This window comes from Halichoerus grypus, chromosome 8 (genome assembly GCF_964656455.1).
Source record: "Halichoerus grypus chromosome 8, mHalGry1.hap1.1, whole genome shotgun sequence".
NCBI classification, from domain to species: domain Eukaryota; kingdom Metazoa; phylum Chordata; class Mammalia; order Carnivora; family Phocidae; genus Halichoerus; species Halichoerus grypus.
The window spans coordinates 86,176,976-86,194,844 of record NC_135719.1 but is presented as its reverse complement, the minus strand read 5'-3'; the positions used below and the strand labels follow the sequence as shown (position 1 = coordinate 86,194,844).

Below are 17,869 nucleotides of genomic sequence, written 5' to 3'. Positions count from 1 at the left end.
TCTCCATAATAGCATAAGTGCCCGAAGTCTGCCTATCACTGGTTATAAGATAGAAATACCCAAGGAACCCAGGCTGTAAGTGACAGGCTTTTGAGATGAAAAATCTAATAATCTACTGTAAGGATCATATGATCTTACCCTCTATCAGATGAATTTGCTAAAGAGAGAGGAAGGTGGCCAGCAGAAAAGTACATTATTCTTCAGTGGATCCATACCAATAAGAGAAAAAGTAGGAGACCCCATCTCTAGGACCACAATCAACAATGTCACTAAACACCACTGATATTTCCTGGAGCTTTGGGCTTATGGTAATGAATTTATATGACCTCCATCTGACATGAAGTTAGTTAGGAAAATTCTCTTGTGTCATTTGTACCCATGAAGGATTTGGGGGAGTACTATTATAATGACACATGTGATATCCTAAACACCAAGTGGCACAGCTCTAACTGAAACTATGTATGTAAACACAGACTTCCTCATCAAGAGTTAAAGGTACAACAAAGTAAAATAAGAAACTGCATGAATAAAATAAGAGACAAAATTTCTTAATAAGCTACATGTTTTACAAAATTCATAAAATTATAAGTCTTCAAAATTGGCCTGTAATATTTTCAGTCAAAGAACCAATATTTGTTTCCATTCTTGTGTCCGGAGTCTTTCTCGTTAAGGAGTCCCATCAGAGGCCTCAAGTGGAAATAACTCAGATGTAAACACCTGTGGCCTAAAAGCATTCCTTTGGCATATCTTTGTGACAAAATTTTCCAGGTAAGTCATGAATGCACCATATGAGAAGGTAGAGAATTTCACTAAGTTTCAGACCTATTAATCAATGAATTCATCCTGTATAACATCTTCTACTGACCGATGGCTCCAAAGATGTCCAGGTGCTCTAATGTCTGCTCTCTGAGAAAAATACCCAACAAGGGGCACATTCCAAAGTACAAATTGGAAATTTTGCCTTACTCTCATCCACAATACTACCCAAACCAGTAGGTTTTATTAATTTCTACATTTCCTTAGAACATGTTGAAAGAAATATATATCAAAGAGGAAAAAATTTGATTCAGGAAAATAAAATTAAAAGCATGTTAAAGTTTGAGGGTGTGGTTTCCTCTCTAATCATATGCAACTCCCATTAATGAGTCAAGTTCATGTGAGTGATTTTCACAGAAACTGTCCAAATCAAGGAAGAAACTGAGGACATTTTAAAGAACTGAGATAGTTCTATATTGATGCAGCAAACAAAATAATAATGTGGTTACTGATGGAGGTGTGACAATAATAATTGCATATGCAAAAGCTCTAACTTATCAAGGGCTAAGTGCCTGACATTGTGCAAAAGCACCTGATACAGATTTGCTCCTCATAACAACCTTGAGAAGTGGATGTTACTTTTTTCATGTCATTTATAGCAAGAAGCTGGAGCTTAGCAAAGTGTCAAGCCTGACCTGAGTTCATAAGGGTAATAATGTTGATTCCAGGATCAAACCCAACCATCCTGGCTCCAAAGTTTGCGTTCTTTAAAAAATACAGAGTTGCTAAGGGAGGTTTTAAATCACGTGTCTCTAAAAGACAATTCAAACTTAGTCTTCTTGGTACAGGCTTTCAGAAATTCATGATATGAATATTGATCGGTTACATACTTTCTGCCAGTCTGTTCTGGGAACTCAGAATCTTAAACATCCAATTCAGGCCAGAGAACAATTTGAACTTGACAAAAACTAGTCCTATGTGACTGCTTGTAGTACAGGAAAAGCTATTGTTCACTTTTATTTTTAAAAAGCTGGAAAATGTTAGCTATCCTAAGTAGGTATGCAGAACAATATGATAGCTTTGTAACCTTGCAGAGGCACCATGATTAATATTTAGTGCTTTAAGGAAAATATATCCATTTAAAGTGATATAGCATTCCAATCAAGTAGTACAATGAAGTTGAAAGAGGGAAAGCATAATAAATATTGTCATTCCTGAAGTTTAGTAGAACTTTCCTATTTTTTTCAGTTTCACTTTTTAATTCTGAAGGCATTACTTCAGTGTGTATACATTTATGCTAATCATATACCACAGCCATGGGTTCCTCTATCAATATGAAATGTTTTGTACTTGCTGTTTTTGTGCATCTTGTATTGTTATGTGCAATATACAAAATAATGTGTCTAACTATGCCATTTATGCTTTTGAAAGAAAAAGCAAATTACTTACTGAAGAGAATGGCATTTGCATGCATGTGTGTCAGCTTTCAAGCCATTTCCTTCTACAAAATATTGCTTTCTACACTTAGAAAATGCATCCATCCATCAGTTACAAACCATTTCAAAGCACTTTATGAATCTACAGAGCAAAATGTACTTATCTTACATTGGCAGTGTCCCAGCTGTTACAAAATTGCTATTGTCCTAATACTTACAAGGCAATTTTAGCATCAGTTAATAATTTTACAGGATAGATAACTTCTAAAGCATTATAAAATGACAGACATTAAACAATAGCAACTTAGCATTTTTTGAAACAGTTCATGACAGCTTAAAAACTAAAGTGATTTTAATGTATAGTCTATGCAGTTTTAGTTTCTCATTGACAATTCCTTTAGAAGATAAAAATGTGAAAATCCTTTTAAATAGTGGGTGAAAGAATAAAACAAATTTATCTTTAAAAGATATTCAGTAAAAATCTCAATTAGGAATAATGTCTCAAATCTTCCTGTACAGATAGTAGGTGACAAGAATTTGAATTTATTTAGGCAGAAAAAAAATGATGGTATCATTTAATGGTAGGGTACCACAAAATAAAAAGGCATATCTATTCATTAAAGCTAATACAAAAAGAAAAATACAGCGAATAGCATTTTATATAAATCAGTATGCATTATTTCTTCCTAAACACTGTTTTCTATCAATCTTAGTTTAAAAGCTTCAGTTAAAGGGAAGATCTGGGTAAATGTAACACATGTGTTCTCTCTTACTCTCTTTGTTTAAGTTGTTGGGGTAGCCATACAACCCATTTTGGGCTGGGTATTTTACCGTTCACCTTTGATAGCTAATGCCTTGATGGTACAGAAAGAAAAATAGCTCTAAACAAATTACATTAATTGGTAGTTTGGTGCTTTGCATGTGCAATCTCTTCAAGGAAAAATGCTTTTGATAAGCACCAATGTACAACAGTGGCTATTTTCACAAATGGACTTATTAAATAAAACCAATTATTCCATGAATGTTCACAAAGGCCAAGTAATTGACCACATCATCAAAATACAGCCTAAATTCCCTTAGTACACAATTACCATCTTCTCTATCACTGAGCACATTGATATTGCATGGGATCATTGTACACCAGCTACTTCAGAGAATCAAGTACAAGTTGAATTTTCAAATGATGAAAACTATATCCACATTTTAATTTTCTATAGAATATTAAAAGATATTTTAATACTGCTATTGTTTTAAAATTATAAAATGAGAAGTTTGTATAATTTCAACCCTTTTCATGGCACCAATACACCTAAAAAAGTGTAATTCAAAAGTCTCAAATACTTCTTTCAGTATACAATCCATGCTATTTATTAAACAGTATGTATTGAAGACATACAAAGCCTTATTTTACTCCTACTTGAAAGTAAAGTAGATCAGGTAGCCAGTCTATATTGCCAGCTCCACAGAGGTAAGGACCGTGTCCCTCACAGATTGCTCCATTCCTATCATCAGATACAGTGCCTAGAAAGAATGTGTGCACTCCAGGTGTGTGTTGACCGACTGATTGAGTTGGTCTGATTGAATTGAGATGGAACTATTTCAATACTACAGTAGGATTTTTTTAAATTTACATTTTATTTACATTCGAAATTTCAAGCTTTTTTCTTGGTGAACATACAGAGAATATTTCTCAGAAAGGACCTACTTGATGCTAATTAGAAAATCAAATGGCGGGCGCCTGGGTGGCTCAGTTGGTTGGGCGACTGCCTTCGGCTCAGGTCATGATCCTGGAGTCCCGGGATCGAGTCCCGCATCGGGCTCCCTGCTAAACAGGGAGTCTGCTTCTCCCTCTCCCGCTCCCCCCTCTTGTGCTCTCTCTCTCTCTCTCACTCTCTCTCTCAAATAAATAAATAATAAAAATAAAAAAAATCAAATGGCCACTTCTTGCCAAACATTAATTGAGAAATATAAATCTTTCTATTAAAAACTTCTATCGGGGCGCCTGGGTGACTCAGTTAAGTGTCTGACTCTTGATTTCGGCTCAGGTCATGGTCTCAGGGTCCTGGGATCAAGCCCCGTGTCGGGGCTGGGTGCTTAGCATGGAGCTGCTTAAGATTCTCTCTCTCTCTCTTTCTCCTCCTCCACTTCCCTCCACTCCCACTTGTGCTCTCCTCTCTCTCTCAAAAAAAAAAAAAAAAAAAACTTGTCACATACTTACATTCACTTACAAACCTTATAACATCTTTAATAAAATGATTCATATTAATAATATGAAACTGACTTATCTATAATGAAAATATAGAATATGAAGGTAATATTGGGTACTTCATTCCCTTTGCCTTCTTATATCATCAAACTAATTACAGACCTATTTAAATTATCAAATATTTATTTACTTTTGCTTTATTTACTGTTACCATATTATTTACTATTGATACAACATAACTGAATAAAAAACACAAATAAGTCTCAGTACTGAGAAATGAGCATGTTAATTAAAGTTATAATTTTAGTGTCATTAAATTCAATCATTTTTTAATCTCAATCTCAAAATACAAGTCCATCTTCCCAATTTTTAGCAAGAATGTATTTAATGACAGTGGAAATGAATTCCTACTTACAGAAACAAAATTTATTTATTCGGGGAGAGTGCCACAAAAGTGGGTGGAATTTGGCAAGCCCTGGTTTTTGCAAACAGAGAAGCAGCCTAACAGTTTTCCATCATCTTTTATTCCTGAGCTTTAAGATATTTCAGACACTCCAGCATGTGATCTTTGGAGTGTGTTTGTAATATCTCTTTCTTGAATAGATCTTGAGTAGGTTTCTACTTTCCTCCTCATGCCATTACATCGCTGTGCTCCATTACTTACTGCCATATATGTTTAACCAAATGTGAAGACTCGTTCTAATGCTGCTCTCAGAAGAGATCAGATATTTGGACTGCAGGACAATGAATCTGAATTTATATCCTAAGTTAAACCCAGACCCAGTACCTAGAGATTAAACTACCATACAGGAGGATTCTACTGTAGATCCTTAAGCACATAACCAAGAACTTCCAATGGATGTTTATCATGTTCTTGAGTCTCTAAAACTAAAAACTTGTTGCTAACTTATTTTTCTTCGCTAACACACCTGCAGTGCATGAATTATTAATGTCAACAGATTACATTCTGAAGTTATTTGTATTATTCAGATGCACAACTGGTTTCAGGCAAGAAACCCTGAAGAGTAAAATGGGACAGTTTGAACAGGGAATTTACTTAAAGGAGGATGAGCATGGATGTTACACATTTCAAATATAAAACTGGATACCATACTATTTCCAAGAAATTGGTCCAGAATTAGCATATCTGAAATGTCCTCCTAAGATTTCACATTGTCTTGATTGGTCTGGTCTAAAGCGGGCAGACCCAAACCTGAGGAAGAATACAAACGAATTCTGATTTCTGGGATAGCATGTACACGAAAGTCGACATGATCCTGTACCACTGGAGTTTGCTGAGTCGCTCTGCCCAGCCTCTCCCAGACCCATTTCACCAAAACTACCATTTTGAACAGCTACCCTAAGACTATCATCTACTGATGGAAAAAGTGTCCCTATTTGGTATGAATGAAACTTGTTAGAAATAAATGATCAAACTTTTTTAGAATCTACTAACAGCTTTAAGTTGACCCTGATACCACAGTAACATAAGCAGGGACTCTGATTAGGTAGTAACTTGATGAGCGTATCCCATCTGAGCCTTAGAATGACTTTATCTTGTGTATATTCAATGAGATGTTAATACTCTAGCATGTACTCTAGAGCTAAAATACTTGGATTTAAATCCTGTTCTAGCATTTTTACTATGTGTCACCTTAGGAAAATCGCTTTACCTCTCTAAATACCTTCCCTTATTTATAAAATGTGATGATAATGATAACATTAACTACCAGAGAAGATTAGATTTAACTGATAAAATCCATGTAACAGTGCCTGGCATATATTAAACACTAAAATACAAACTAGTTATCATTTTTAACATGTTTGTTGGTTTCATTATGTCCTTCATATATATTTTACCAGAGTAAATCAGAAATCCATTTAACTCAGTACAACATTTTTTGCTAACACTCACAAACTAGGAAATAACAGCATAAGTTGAGTAGATATTACAGGAAAATACTCTTATATGAAAGGAGAATTTTGATATCCATAATATCACAAAACTATCTTCAAAATATAAATTGTTCAATTGCATATCTTACCTCAGAAGAGCCTGAAAATTAAAACCAATCACTCTTGCTTATAACTGTTATATATGTGCATTTGCATAGTATATAATACATATAGGATAATAATAGAAAGCATATTTTGTAAAAATCATAATTAAAGGAAGCATACGAATTCTTGCAATTTGAGGCAGGATGACTAAACCTTTTGAAATTAAAGAACTTTTAGGAATATAAAACACATTTCCAATTATTGTTATTATTGAAAATGAAGATATTGATGCTGTTATTTTTGATAATCCATTAAACTTTGATTGATTCAATTTTTTGTAAGCTAAATAAAACTTATTTGGGGACTTGTTTACTTTGAACTTGTAACTTTATGTACTTTTTTTCTCGAAATTTTGATTTAATAGCAAATCCAACATATTGCTTTATTTCTTGAACATTAAAAGTAGACATTCCAATGACAAATGTTTATGCTGAGATTATCATTTTAGAAAAATAAATTTTTAAAAATACAAGAATGAATTAAATCTTGACCAGATTCATTGAAAATCAAAACCTAATTCTCAAATACAGAGTGGATAACTTAAACATCATATAAAAGAATTACACTGAGAAAATATACTATGGCTGCTTCTGTTAACAGTACAAACAAAATCATGAAACAAATGAGTTTTTTTCAGAGAACTCTTTGAAAGCAGCTTTCATGTTATACTGGGACCATATAAAATGTTATATAAGATCATGTATAAAAAGGACTTAACATAGTGTCTGGCACATAGTAAGCCCTTAGTGTATGTTAGCTATCACCATTCATCATCCATCATAATTATGTTAGATAAACAATGTTATCTTTTCATTACTTGTTTCCATCTTGAGTATAAACCCCTTGATCGGCTGACACAAGGGTACACTTGTTTCACCTGCTAGGAATATACTGAATAATTTATTGTTTTTCAGAGTCTGTCCCTACCCAAATATGTCCGCTTTCTGTTTAGTTAATTATACCTTCAACATAGTAACAGTCCATCTCTTTCTGAGTCTATAAACAGTAATGGCAAATTATTTCTTCATTATCAGTAATAACATTTATAATGTTAAATGTTGCTATTGTAACATTTAGCAATAAAAAAAATCCAACAAACATTCAGTTGGCTACCAAAGATACAAGATAGAGGGACGGTGTCTCTCAGGTAAAGGAGCACTTAATAATTGGTCTGGGATTGACACTGCTATTCTCATACACAAACAATACCCAGTAAAGCTAAAATGTTATCTTTTTCTCAAACATAACCACCCATAATTGGGTGAGAGAATTTCACAAGAAATTAACAATTGTTTTGTCTTTAAAATACAGTAAATATCCAAATTGCAGCTATTTACTCTAAATTAAATTGTCCAAAAGTTGTGTTTTTACAGTAAACCCTAACTCCAAAATAAGGAACATTGAAAAAAAAAATCACTATTGCCCACCTATGATGTAATCTTGGAAAAAAAGAAAAGTCTTTATAAAAAATAACAATGCTCTCAAGACTGTTTGTAAAAGTAACAGATACCTTCAAAATGAAATGTCCTCTTTTTTCCAGCAAATAGTTCACCATTTCTGTTCAGTGTGAATATAGAATTTTCAGTAAGATTAAAAAGTATATAATCCTGTAAAAAATACAAGTTCATTCTTAGCATCTCAGCACACACTCAAAAAATCATACTTTAAAAGTTACAAAAATTAGAAAATAAAATCATGATATTTTTAAAGTAAATATTTTCAGATTTCCCTCTTCTCTGTACCTTCCAAAATGCCTATGTATTTGACTCTAAGGCTTTGATTTCTCAACAAACTCTAATATTGTATGCTATTAAATCTTCACATGTATTACTCTATTTGTCCACAGTCACCTTTTGATCCCATCTTAGATTTAAATGAAAATTTCTTTAAATTGCTCACATTTCAAAGGATGGAGCTGGGATTCTTATGATAGAAATAGTTTTTTTTTTTTTTTAAATTTTTGAAGCATGAATAGCTTCAGGTCATGAATAGCTTTTTCAACCATATGCCCTCAAACTACAACATATTTTATTCGTCATCTTCCCATAGAAGATCCTGAAGTTATTTATAATATGTATGATCTTTAAATAGAGGGTATGTCTGATGCTTTTCCATAGCTGAAAACCTTTATAAAGAGGCATACTTAAAGTGGACAGTGAGCACTTTTCCATTAGGATTGGCATACCTTTCAAAACCAAGCAGGAATTTGAACCGTGGACTTTTGCTCTTCATAGATCAGTCCTCCACACTTCTTTAATACCATACCCAAAAAGATTTGTGATGATTTACTTCAAACAGTCAACAAAATATGCACTGACTAGTTAGTGTTTGTTGCATGCTGTGGGGATGCAAATGATGTGTAAGATCTCAGTCTGGCCTTCAAGGACATTACAATGTAACCAGGAAGATAAAGTTGAACTTCAGGGAACTAACTCAGGAGGATAATCAGGTATTAAAATGTACAGAGCCGTCTATAAGTATGTCAGGGGTACTATTTTTAAGTACATCTCTGTGCATCTTGAGAGGTACTCATAAATGGGTTTTCTTCCCTGCAACACTTTTGCTACTTTGTCCCAGGAAAGGATAAAGTGAATGCCACCTAAGGAAGGAGCAGGGCATGGAAGGAGGCAGTTACTATGGGACTGGGAAATAAAAAAAACCTTCTATCCCTAGGGGAGGAAGTCGAGAAAGAAAGAATGAAGAAAAAGGCATGAAGTCAATTATGAACATCCTTTCTTACCATTCCCCATTCTCCAGAGAGTGGAGGGGAGCCAGGAGTGGTATGTAACAGAGGGTGTGTGTGTGTATGTGTGTGTGTGTGTTGAGTCATGGTAGAGTATTTATTTCAATTTGGCCAGAATGCTAGTTTAACTTGTGGTGGTTCAGTTGACATGATACTGTTTTTCAGACCATTGGAACTAACTAACCTTGACACACACTGAAAGCATTCTCTCAGAATACTTGGATTATTTTAGCTGAGGCAAATTCACTAGAGTTTAACTTCTGCCAAGTTTTTTTAACATTAAAAAAATAACTTAGACTTACAGAAGAGTTGTGCAAACAGTACAGAGAATTCTTTGTACTCTTCACCCAGCTTCCCAAATATGATCATCTTCTGTAAACGTAGTTTAATGCTTAAAACCAAGAAACTAACACAGATACCATATCATTAACTAATATACAGACCTTATTAGAATTTTGTCAGTTTTTCCCTAATATCTTTTCTTCTGGTCCAACACCCAATCCAAGGTCCCATATTGCATTTAGTTGTCATGTCACTTTAGGGTTCTTCAATCTGTGACAGTTCCTCAGTATTTCATGTTCTTAACACTTTTGGAAAGTACATGCCAGTTATTTTATAGAATATCCCTCAATTTTTGTTTATTTTATGCTTTCTTGTAATTAGAGTTACAATTTTAGATCTTATACTTTAGAGTTACAAGTTAGATGTTACAATTTTTTTTGCCAAAAATAAAACTGAAGTGATGTTATATCCTTCTCAATACATCACCTAATGGGGTATATGATGACATTCTATCTTATTACTGATAATAATGTTAACTCTAATCACATGACTAAACTGTGTCTGCCAAGCTTCATTGTAATATTTTAATATTTTCACTTTGTAATAAGTATATTGTGAGGAAACACTTTAAAACTATGTTAAGTACCCTGTTTCTCATCACACTAGTTTTAGCAGTCACCGATGGTTTGAACAACATGTATACAGATGGGTAGATACAACAAATATTACTGTGGTGTTTGTTTAATGGTGATTTTCTATTTCCCTGACTCCTTGTAGATTTATTAATATACATTCTACTGTAAAGGATAGTACTCTCTTCTATCTATTTACTTTTCCATTCATATATTTATATCTGTGTGGAGTCATTGATAATTATTTTAACCTAGAGGCACAAATTCAAATTCAAATCTAGGATTATTTGATTTGTTCTACAATTGGCCCAACTTTGGCCATTGGGAGCTCTTTGAATGTGTTTTTTGTGGGTTTTTTGAGATGCCTCCATCATTTTATGAGTACTTCTTGTTACCTCGGAATATTCCATTCTTATCTTGTATTTTCCCTGCCCTGGTCCTTCCTAGCATCAGCCGTTTCTCCAAGGAGCCCTGGTCCCTTTCACTGGAAAACGACATTTACAGTCCAAGATCTAAAAGCTGAGTGTACTCATTGCTACTAGAGGTATGATGGTTTCTAGGCCCTCTCAGAGAACAGTGCTAGGAAATATATTTATGTAAAATAACACATGAATACGCCTGTTTATTCCTATATCCATCAGTATATATATGAAAAATTATGAGTTCATACTGATACCTTTTATTCTAATTTAACATGACAGGGTTCATTTCAGTCTTTCCTCCATTTTCATTTGTAACCTCTTTCTCTGACAGTGAGCAACATGGTTCTTGTTATAAATAATATATTTGCTCATTGTTCAAACCTAGTATGAACATAAAATAGTTTCAGAATTGCTGATGTATACCCATGTTAGACACAAATTTACTATACAGAGTACAATTGTGGAAAGCGTGTTTTTTTGTTTGTTTTTATTTTTTATTTTTTTAAATTTTATTATGTTATGTTAGTCACCATACAATACATCATTGGTTTTTGATTGTTTGTTTTTAAACTTTAGTCAAAATACTGCTTTCTGAAGTTACTTACATTCCTTCCTTTATCCCCACCCTCTTCACTGTGGTTATTTTATTCATTTATAATACGGTTGGGTTCATTTGGTACTGTTTGTTTCCATTCTGGGTTCTACTCACATCCTGGTTTATTCAGTCACTTATTTATTTGGGAGGTATGCAAAATAATACCATGATTCTAAAAATAAAAGCTATAAAAAATGTATATTTGCAAAAGTATTGCATCTTCTTCAACCCTATACCATGTTCCCATTACACACACCCCTGTATGTAACCAGTCTTTTTTGTTTTTGTTTTATCCTTCCTATGTGTCTTTTCCACAAAGGACCAGATGCTTTATATTCTCTTATTATTCCTTCTTGCTTAGATGGTCATATACTATAGATAACGTTTTGCTTTTATCACAGAACAATATATCCTGAAAAGGCCTTTCTCATGCTTATTTAGAGATGCATAGTACTCCATTGTGTAGATGTACCATAGTTTATTCAATTACTTTCCTATGTATGGGCTTTTAGGTTGTTTCCAGTATTTCACATTTTATGAAGACAATTTTAAGGGATTCCCAGTGAAAGAATTTGTTCCTGTGTCCTCCAGATGTATCCCTGGAAAGCGTCAAGCATCATGGCAGACTCTGCAGGAAATGGGGCGCTGAAAGCATGCTGCTTCAAGTGCTACAGGTCAGGGGCTGTCTGGGGGTAGAGCATCAGGTGCCTTGGGGCCCATACCTGATACGTGGGGCATCCAGAGTTTTCATATCCTCAACAGCTGAAAATACAAGTCAATCAAAGGAGGCCTATGGGCACTGCAAAGACTGACAGTGCATTGTGACCAAGTTCACCGTCGGAAGATTACAGAAGGATGTTCAAACGGGACCAGTTCTTCAGTGGACTGCATTGAAAAAAAGCGTCCAGGTAGAAAGCGGGTCCTCTCAGCAAAAGGGGCAGAGCCTTAGAGAACAGTACAAAACACATCTATTGTAAGATTTCCCCTGGAAATCTTCCATCTTGAAAGGTAGATGGGGAAAGAGACACTCGTTGAAGAACTTGGGAGAGCTACAACTATCAGGTAGTTTGAATTTAAAATTGAGTAAATGTTACCTTACAGAGACTACCATATTAATTATGTATTGCTGTGCAACAAATTACACCAAACCTTAGTGGTTTAAAACAACAAACACTTATTATCTCAAAATATATATGGCTCAGTAATTTCAGAATGGCTTAGCTGGGTGCTTCTGGCTCTGGGTCTCACATAAGATTGCAAACAAAATGTCAGCCAAGGCTTCTGTCTTCTGAAGTCTTGATTCGGGCTTCAGGATCTGCTTCCAAGCTCATTCACATGGCTGTTGGCAGGAGGCCTCACTTCTCACTAACTATTGGCTAAAGGCCTCAGTTCCTTGCCACATGGGTCTCTCTATGGCTTTTGAGTATCCTCATAACATGGCACTTGGCTTCCCTCAAAGTGAGTGACACCAGAGAAAGAGCAAAGAGGAAACTACAATGCCTTTATGTCTTAAACTCAGAAGTTACACATTGTCAATTCCACCATATTCTTTACTTTCGAAGCAAGTCACTAAGCCAGCCCAAGTTCAGGGAAGGGAAATTAGGTTCCACCTTTTGAAGAAAAAGTATCCCTTCAAAAGAATACGTGGACATGTTTTACAACCACAACAACTGTTTTAAACTGAAAGAAATGAGCTATCTATAATTAACAAACTAAAACTTGTTTCTTTCAACAACGGGGCTTAGGCTCCAGAACAAGATCAGTATGTAATAAAGGTTAACTACCTTTTTGTTTTTTTAACATCTTATGTGTAAATTGTCACCCGTACTACAGGGTAAAGATGAAAGACCGAATCTGTACTACCTGAATGAAGTCACCAATGTCCGCCTCTCCTTTTAGCTTTATCACTGGTAAAACTGGAGAAAGTTTTAAATTCTCATTTCCACAGTTTTTGAATTCTACAATATAAAATACCTTAGGTTTAAGTATAATAAACCTTGGGAGAAACCTGTATCTTCAGATATACCTTGTTTAGAAACTCATTTCTAGTTATTTACTAATTTTGTGTGAAAATTTCTTTATGCCTCAGTGTTATGTGCAGATAGGGAAACTAATACCTCCTTTATGGTATTGGCATAAGAATCACTGAAGCACCTAGCACAAGAGCAAGAACATTGTGGGTACTCAAAAAATGGTATTATAATCGTGCCACATAAGTATAATTATATTGATACAGTTTTAGGATTGACTTTCCTAAGCTGCGCTCTGTGCAGTGCTTTGCAAAGTGTTCTACATAAGAATAAGCATCAAGGACGCATAATCAGATGATGTCAGGACACAAACTTTGCCATCTTCATCGAGTGTAATATTGGTAGTAAATGCACGCAATGAAATCTACTCATAAGTACCTGGGATTAGAATACGGCTTTTGAATTACCAAGAGAAGATTTCTGCAAGTTAAGAGTTCTGCCGCTGGAGTCAGATACACTGGGTTAAGATTCCTGGTCTACACTTACTACATGTGTGACATCGAGCGAATCAGTAACTTCTCTAATGCCTCAGTTTCATCATCTATATCCTAGAAAGGATAATACCTTCCTCTGAGGATTGTTGAAAGGATTACATTAAAGTCATTAAAAGGAAACCCAGTGGGCTCCTGGGTGGCTCAGTTGTTAAGCCTCTGCCTTTGGCTCAGGTCATGATCCCAGGGTCCTGGGATAGAGCCCCACACTGGGCTCCCTGCTCGGCGGAAAACCTGCTTCTCCCTCTCCCACTCGCCCTGCTTGTGTTCCCCCTCTGACTGTGTCTCTCTCTGTCAAATGAATAAATAAAATCTTAAAAAAAATAAAAGGAAGTCCAGAATATAGTAAGTGCTGAGTAAAGGTTAGCTATTTTCATTAACATGTTTATGCTTAATACTATTATTAGTACATTAATTTTTTGTTCTTTAGGAGGAAAAAGTTTTGAAAGTTAAAAACCACCGGGTGCCTGGGTCACTCAGTCAGTTAAGCATCTACCTTTGGCTCAAGTCATGATCCCGGGGTCCTGGAATGGAGCACCGCATCTGGCTCCCTGCTCAGCAGGGAACCTACCTCTCCCTCTCCCTTAGCCCCTCCCCCTGCTTGTGCTCGCGCGCTCTGTCAAATAAATAAAATAAAATTTAAAAAAAGGAAAGTTAAAAACAAAAATACCACTATTACTACTGGATGATATTTTAAAGTAATTTCCCAATGGTTTTTTTAGCGAATTATTTTAGGAATAATAAGGAAAGGAAGAAGAATCTCAGAAAGAGGCTAAATGTGTGTGGGTAAATTTCAGAGCTAGAAATGTCAAAAACTGCTTCAATATTTCTGAATCTGATTGAAGATATATAACTGTTAATCACTCTGAGGCTAATATGAACAGAATGTCTTCATGAGAAAAGAAAGGCATGTAGCTACTTCTGTGGTCCTATCCTCGAGTGATCACGCTCCCTGCCTCTCCAGACCGCTGTCCTCAATATCCCCCCATCTCCCTACAGTGTCCTCCAGTATCACTCCAAATGTGCCAATCATTGGCCAGAATTCTCAAAAGTTTCTTTACCGAATTACTTAGTTTCACTGATACTCTAAACTCTTCAACAAGGGTCGAAATTCTTGCGTTTGAGAGAATTTGCCAAGGGGCTAAGCAGCAGTGTATAACCAAGAAAGCCTACTCTACACTCTAGGAGAAAAAAATATATACATATAACTTTTCTCCATATGATATATTTTAGAAAGCTTAGCTCAACTGAAAATTTCACACAAAACAAAAATTTACCTAAAATATGCACTCAGTCTATTATTGGAAAAATGTGGAACTTAAAACAGGGACATTTTAAAAGTCACAGGTTTCCACAATATAGCGATAGCCTCTCCTGGTTGATAGAGGTCTAGTAATCTAAGTGACTATCACTACAATCCAACTCTACCTTATGGGAAAAAAAATGACTCAAAATCGAAACATCACGTTTCCTGCCTGCGACTATGAGAATAGTCACATTTGTAAAAATACTTGAGTGCTGCTAGGTCTTATTGCATACTTGTTATTGCACACTTTATCTTTTCCTCAAAATTCCCATTCTGACATACTCGAGGAGGAGATATGCTTGTTTCCAGGAAAAAGTTTCACTTCTATTTTTAATCTTTGTTCACTTCACAGAAGTCAGGTATTCATAAGATGCTTGAGAAGAATAGCACACCACCATCATTGCTGCCTTTCTCTGCCGCCCCGCCCCTATTGTCCCTCAGGATATGAATTTTGCATAGATATGGTTGAGTAAGGAGTTGGAGTTGACCCTCTACAGAACTCCAAGTGGAACTTTGGTAGTATTACCAAGATGATAATGGTCGAAACTAATTTATACTAAAACATTAATGGCTTCCATATAATGTTTTCATTATAAATGACATAATTTAGTGCCTTAGTTTAATAGAAGAATGATAAGATTTTTCACCAAAAAGCCACTGTAAGAGATTGTATGGATGGTGTAGCTTAATGGTGCCTTTCAAAATGGAGAATTGACCTTAACGTTACAGAACTAACGGCATATTATAATTCCTGGTGAAGTTTAGGAATAAAAAAGGAAAATATTTAAAAAGAGATGTGTCTTTTAGTAATTAGGTATCCTCTTGAGTAAATACACAAACTTAAGGTTTTCATTTTATTCTAAGCTTTAAAATGGGCTTATCAGTCTTTGCCTATTTCAAGTGATAGATGATAACTCCAAACAGTGGGTATAAAGCACATTTTGTAGATATAAAATGTTTCACAATGTAATGTTGATCTCTGTACATTGCTGGAATTTACTTTAGTAACTGAGTAAATACCATCTCCTTATATGCCTTTATTTCCTAAGTGGAAGGAAAATACTTGCACCTTGAACCATAATTTCTTTATCCTCTGAAAAGTTGTCATTGAATTAACATAAAGCACCCTGACTCTCACCTCTGCTCTGTAGTGACTGTAAGAATGACTTCGCTTTCAAGCATAGTTCTTTAAACTCCAAAGTAGGTAGGTACCATCTAACATGTTGTACACTTGAATCTACTGGATAAAAAAGAGTTTTAATGAATTCAAAAGTAAAATCTATCAAATCTGAATCCTTGATATTCAAAAGAAACGATAGAATCAAAATTCTCATTCCACTGAAAACAAAGGATTTTCCTTCATTTCAGGTGACATTAATGTAGCATGTGACTCAATTTAAGCTTCCCATTAGATAAGGAAAAAGTGACATTCTTCAGGGCAATAAATGGAACAGAGGTCTCTCAAGTGCAACACCAGCTGACAACAGGAAGATGGCCGGCACAGAGGTGACTCATAAAAGAGGCTAATTTCAAAACGAAGAATTAGAGGGTAAGACCTGGGTAGCCCAGTAAATAAAGACTATTTTTGTGAAAAATGATTGATGCTCCTATAAAGTAAACTGTTATGGCAGTAATTCTTGGCTTATTAATTTCGGTACACCGTAAGTCTGCAAAAAATATTTTTTACAACTTAGGCTAGAGAAGGTTCTTTATGAAGAGAGCAAAATGTTCCCAATTTCATTTCTCACCCTTCTTGGGTGCACCACTCATCATAGAAGAAGGTGTTCTCACTCTGAGATCTTTCTGTTTAAGAAAAAGAATAGGTCTCTCAAACTGGGAATGGACCTGTTCTAGGAATTGCACCATCTAGACAAAAGTCATTGTATGTGACTCTGAAAGTTTTTTTTTTTTTTAAAGGCAACTTGGATTGCTACCCATTCTTCTGAAACAGAGGAAGGAGGAATCCTACTTTTCCTGAAAGCCTTGGCATCTCAAAGCAAGGGCATCAATCTGAAGTATTTCAAAATTGAAACAAGAAAACAAAAAGCCAGCAGAACACTGTGGTTGGTGAGATGCAGCCATGATGAATATGCTAACATAATCATTTGCACCCTTGCTATGCACTTGCCAAAATCTTTTTACCCTCAACTTATACTTAAACCTCAACTAATTCAGAGCCTACTGAAAATACCATCAAATTTTCATCCTCATGACATAACATTGATTTTTTCCAAGTACAAAATAATCTATTTCACAATGTTCTATAAATAATTAGTAAGGTTGTCTGGCAAAATAGTTCATTGTATTTAATATGTCTATCTATAAAGTGCAAACCTAGATTTTGTTTTATGAAAATTCACATTTCATTTGAAATGTTCTGATGATTTTAATTTTTTTTAAAAGATGTATCCCTTTCGAGAAAAAAAAATAGATTTGGTATCAAATGAGCTTGAAAATACAATGCCTTTGACTGTTTAAAGAGACTGAAATTTTATTAGTAGGCTTTTAATCATTTAAAACAATAAAGAGACTATCTTCTATTCATTTTCAATAGGACAAGGCAGTATTAAAACAAGACCATTCCATCAGAGAAGCTTGATTATTTCCTCAGTGTTTTAAATTATGCATATGATTGGTGACACAAATACATGTTTAAGTGGTTGCAAATTTAAAAAATCAATATTCCCAAAGAACTAAAATTATGCCCAATCATAAATAACAAATTAATTCACCTGCATATTTTGATCTACAACTTACCCTATGAACACGAACATTTTATAAAAGAGAAATATCTTTTCACATCAACTTGTGTTCATTATATTCATACAAATATAGTCCAAATCAAACACAAGCCTTTTCAAAGAGAAAAAAACATTAGAACTGTTCACTGTTCTTTTCTTTCCCAAATG

At 34.8% G+C, this 17,869-nt stretch overlaps 1 long non-coding RNA gene across 6 annotated transcripts in view; it reads left to right on the top strand.

The window, feature by feature from the left end:
* Positions 1-16,457, top strand: part of LOC118530243 (uncharacterized) — a 449,173-nt gene extending 432,716 nt beyond the window's left edge. For 4 of the 6 annotated variants that reach the window (XR_013440652.1, XR_013440653.1, XR_013440649.1 and 1 more), the window contains 3 exons: positions 9,133-9,239; positions 10,564-10,660; positions 11,646-13,977. This is a non-coding gene — a long non-coding RNA (uncharacterized LOC118530243). Of the gene's footprint in view, positions 1-9,132; positions 9,240-10,563; positions 10,661-11,645; positions 13,978-16,328 lie in introns of those variants that run through there. The other 2 variants (XR_013440650.1, XR_013440655.1) reach the window with 2 other exon arrangements.
* The last annotated feature ends 1,412 nt before the right edge of the window (positions 16,458-17,869 follow it).